Source organism: Arachis ipaensis, chromosome B05, assembly GCF_000816755.2.
Source record: "Arachis ipaensis cultivar K30076 chromosome B05, Araip1.1, whole genome shotgun sequence".
In the NCBI taxonomy this organism is placed as follows: domain Eukaryota; kingdom Viridiplantae; phylum Streptophyta; class Magnoliopsida; order Fabales; family Fabaceae; genus Arachis; species Arachis ipaensis.
The window spans coordinates 63,783,471-63,788,593 of record NC_029789.2 but is presented as its reverse complement, the minus strand read 5'-3'; positions in this window follow the sequence as shown (position 1 = coordinate 63,788,593).

Below are 5,123 nucleotides of genomic sequence, written 5' to 3'. Positions count from 1 at the left end.
AACTGAGTCATGTAATCAATTACTCTTTTCAAAGCCGTTTCCTTTACTTAAACAAAAACCAGCTTCAACCCCATGGGAAAATTCAAAAGTGTTTCAACTGCTCAAAAATTGTTTTAGTCTTGTAAAAACTCAGAACTAAAAGAGTACTTAAAACTTTTCCCAAAATATTTTAGAATGAAACTTGTCAATAGACGTTCAGGTTCTTTTAAAGTCACTGAAACTTCTCTAATTGAAACCCTCAAATCAAATTCAAAGGCATAAACCCTTTTCACATTTAAAACAGTCTTAAAGCATAAGTTTCATCTAAATAACGTGTTCACGAGGGAAATATAATACTTTTCTTAAGAAACAAGACTAAATCACAACTTTCTTTTTAATAATTCGTTCCAGAAGCACAAGTCATCTCTTTCTTAATAATTCAGAAAAACATAGTAGAAGTTTTTAACTCATGAGTTTTCGAATAACGTTTTAGTAAAGTCCCGGATTCTACCGGAATTTTGGCAGCACCTCCCCTAAAACTTGGACTTTACCACCTTGTTCGGGTCCCAACTAAACCGTTCCACAATCCTTTTCAACAGTCCAGATCCAAAAATCAGTTCGAAAGCAAGCTAAATCCAACAATCACCTCATTTTCATTTTTCAAGGAAACGGTTTAAAAATCAATTTATTATCAGCCGATAAAACTTTCCAAAGCTTTAAAGAAACGGTTCAACAACAATTCATTTATCAAAACTAAGTTAATTAAAGTAAACCAGGCTGAATCCAAAAGTGTATTCTATTTTTCACATTATCAAGAAAATTAACTCAACTCAAATCAATTCTCAACAAATTACACTTGATCTCAAATCTTTAAAGGATTCAACTTGAAAACATTCCGTTTCACAAGACCGCACAACAATCCAACCAAAAAATGTTCATAATCAATCGAGATAAATCAAACTGTACATAAGGCCGATACAATCACCGAATACACATTTTCTCTCATCAGTATCCATATGTAATAATTCTAATATATAAAATATAGTTTTTGGAAAGAGCCCCTACCTCAAAATGCAAACCATAACCCAAACGCCTCACAGAGTCCTTTTCACCTCAGCTCGAAATCACCGGCAAACAAAACCTCGGCTCCAAGCCACTTTCGCTATAACCATAGCAACACTAATCGCAATATACAATAATCAGGACTCGATCCCACGTTATCAAAACTCATATTCATTAACCGAACACAACAAAATACTAACGCGAGGCTTTCTGAAACATAAATACTTACTAAACTAGCGAAACGAAGCATCTGCGATTTTGAACAGGCCCGGCAACAGCTCTGGCAACGGCCAGAAGCTCCGGTGGATCAACTATAAAAACCACGCAGCATTAAAACCCTCTCAAAATCCAAAAAGGCAGAAACCTTAATTAAAACCCTTACCGGCAGAGTTCTTCCGGCGACGGCAGCAGGGTTCCCTGACAGCAGAGGCTGCTTCGCCACCCTTTTCACCCATAATCAGCCACGTCGGAGGTAAAAACTGGTAGTGACAGCGGCGGTTCTGACAGAGGCGATGCCGGTGACGTGAACGACAGCTGGTTGCGGTGGTTGGACCCCCAGCTCAGCCTCAGCTCTCTCTGTCTCTCCTGCTTGGTGTGACTGGATGGCCTTCTTCTCAACGGCACGGCGGTGGCAAACCCTAATAGTGGCAGCGGCGGCTCAACAGGGACGAGTTCCTCCGGCTCGTGTAGCGGCGCCATTGGAGGACACAGAAGCAGCGGCAGTCTTTCCTGGACGACAGTGGCGACACGACAGACCGGAGCAACGCGGGGGCAGCGAGCTTCGATCGCGGCAAGGGGCGGCATCATTCCTCCTCGCACGGTTCTGGTAGCAGCTCGTGGATGGACCAAATGACGGTGGCACAGGGACGGTGGCGCAGCAGCGAGCAGAGGGGTGTTGAAGGTTGTGCGTGCGCACAAGTCTATGCGCACACACAAGTAAGTTTTTTTTTAAGAAAATGAAACGTCAAAATGAAGTATCACCCCACTCCCCTTTCGGCATCATTTTTCTTTCAGAGAACACAAAGGAAATTCTGTGTGTTATCGCAGCTGAGAGCAAGGGAAGGTTGGGGGTGTGGCTGAAGGGAACCGGGTCATGGGTTAGGGTTTCAGGGTTAGGGTTTCATTTTCAAAAATTAGAGTTAGGGGCATTTTAGTAATTTCAAATAAAATTGGGAATAACATAATAATTGAAACCCAAATTAAATCCAACACTAATTGTATATAGAAAAGACTATTTGCTCACCAATTTTACAAATTATTTTAATAAAATGTTCAAAACCGAAAATTATAAATAACATAATTAATTTCTCTATTTTCCAAAACAGCAGTATTAATATATTAAAATATTAATTATTTAGTCCAAATCATGTAAAATCCCTATTATTTCATAACAGCCAACTTTGTAATTTAAATATAGAAAATAATCCAATAATTATAAAATTAGATAATAATCATAACTTATTTCAAATTCAATTAATTAAAACTTGCTTTAATTATCTTTAATAAAATAATTTCTGAAATTAAAGCTACAGAAATACTGAATTTGAAATTAGCTCATGATAGCCCTTTTTCAAAAGTTTTGGGTCTTACACGTACGCACACTAGCAAAAAAAGGGAAGGTGTGCGCGCACAATAACGTGCAGGCGCTGCGAACAGAAGGGACAGAAGGGTTTGTGTGCATGCACAGAGGTGTGTGCGGACGCGTAGAAAGGAAAAGAGGGGGTGTTCCCGCGCACAAGGGTGCGTGTGCTGCGAGTAGAGTGGTGTTGAAGGTTGTGCGTGCACACAAGTCTATGCGCACGCACAAGTAGGTTTTTTTTTTTAAGAAAATGAAGCGTCAAATTGCCAGCTATCTTGCCGTCTGTGCGTACGCACACAGGTCCGTGCGCACACACAGAGGCAAAAAGATGGGGATGCGGGCGCACAAGGTGTGCTAACACTCGCAACAGAGGGTGCATAAGCTGTGTGCGCATGCACAGGTGGGTGCGAGCGCACAGAACGCAAAAATCGGCGTTGTGTGCATACGCACAGGTGTGTGCGCACGCACATGCTCTGTTTTTCTCAAAATATTTTAGTGCTCTAAGGCACCAAACTTGATGTCCAAAATAGCTTTTCAACCCCAAAACATGTTATTCATCAAAAACACATGATCTAAACAAAAATCTAAGCAAATTAACCTTGAAATTAAACTAATCCTAAGCTATCTACAAGAGACAAAATAAAATAAATTGAAGCTATGTACAAAGAGAGGGTTAGAAAGGTGTTACCATAGTGGGGTGTCTCCCACCTAGCACTTCTATTTAGAGTCCTTAAGTTGGACTTTATTGAGAAGCTTTAACAATGCTTGGATCTCCAAACTCTCCATTGATTGCACCAAGCTTTGGTGGAGTGTCCAACAAGCTATGAGCTCCCAACAAGAAAAAACAAGAAGCACCCAAGAAAAACATATTCACAATGGCAAACAAAAAGCAAGATATTCACATACTAACATATTCCCAATAGCTAAAAATAAGCAAGCAACATATGTACAATCAACCAACAACAAGCTATTCACAATATTTACAATATGTACAATAGTGAAAAACATACACCATTGCAACTCCCCAGCAACGGCACCAAATTTGACGATGGCCAATTTGCATGGGTTAGGAATTCGATTATAAAAATGGAATTAGCATTGTAAGTATAGTCCTAATCCAACAAATTGACCATCAATCAAATAATAAAGTCAATACAAAATAACCGAGAGTGTTTAGCTCCCGGGTCGTCTTCCCTAAGAGTTGCAACGAAATGTACAATTATCGGCTATGAGAGAAAGAGCATGGGGATTGTAAATGCAAGCAAGAGGGCAAGTAATGTAAATAGCAAGAAAGTAAATGGGCATGCAAGAAATTAAAGTCAAAGCAAGTAAAGGCAATGAAAAATGGAAATTAAATACTAAAAAGGACTGTTGGCAAAAAGTGGATAATCTAGGTTTCCTATACTAGTTGTGAACCACAAACATGGCAATGTGTGGAATCAATCCAAACCAATCAATTCTCTTCGAGAATTAGTCAAAGGGTGTAATTGGTCTCAATCCATAAGTCCTAGTCAACTCACTAATTACTTAGTGAAAGATTAGCGTCAATGGAAATTAAACCAATTAATAATTCTCACACAATGCGAAATGGACATCCACAACTCAATTCCACCCAAACACCCAATTTCTCAACCAAGAGTGTGAAAACTAAACATGCAAGAAATTAAACATCAAAGCAATAAAAGTCAAAGCAATTAGATGCAAGAAAAGGAAACTTCAAATGCAAGAAAACATCTTGGCAAGTAATTGAGAGCTAAGGCTACCTATCCTAGCCATTGACCACAAACATATGATAATTACAAAGAGTTAATCCTGCTTAGTCAACCTTACATCAAAGATAAGTCAAATAGGCATAGTTAATTTCAATCCTTAAGTCTTATGTCAACACTAAGGGGTCACATAGAGTCAAGGGAGACCAAATCAACTAACTACTCTAATATATCAAACAAGAATGAACATCAGTGACTCAAGGATCACCAAAGTCAACAATTCCAAGCCAAGAGTTAAGAAAAACTAAGTGAAAACTAAGCCAAGCATTTTATCAAACAATTGGTGTGCATGAGAATAAAATAATATTAAATTGTAATAAAATAAATTCTACAACTACCAAAGCAAGAAAGTGACAACGACAACTAAAGAAAGCAATAAATGACATGGAAACACAAAATTGCATTAATTGGAAATCAAAATGACAAGAGTGTTCATAAAACATAAAATGACAAAATAAAGGAAATAGCAAGAGAAATGAAGAAGAAGAAAGATGCAATAACAATAAATGACAAGGAAAAGTAAATGAAAACAAGAATAAAACAAGAAATTACAAGAAATTAAACTAAAGAACCCTAATTCTAGAGAGAGGGGGGAGCTTCTCTCTCTAGAGAACTACACTAAAACATGATAAAAGCTAACCCTAATTGCCCCTTCCATAATGAACCTGCTGGGTCACGTGAACGACCAATCACCATGCGCAACACTTTTCACATTAAGTGCTAAGCACGTGGTC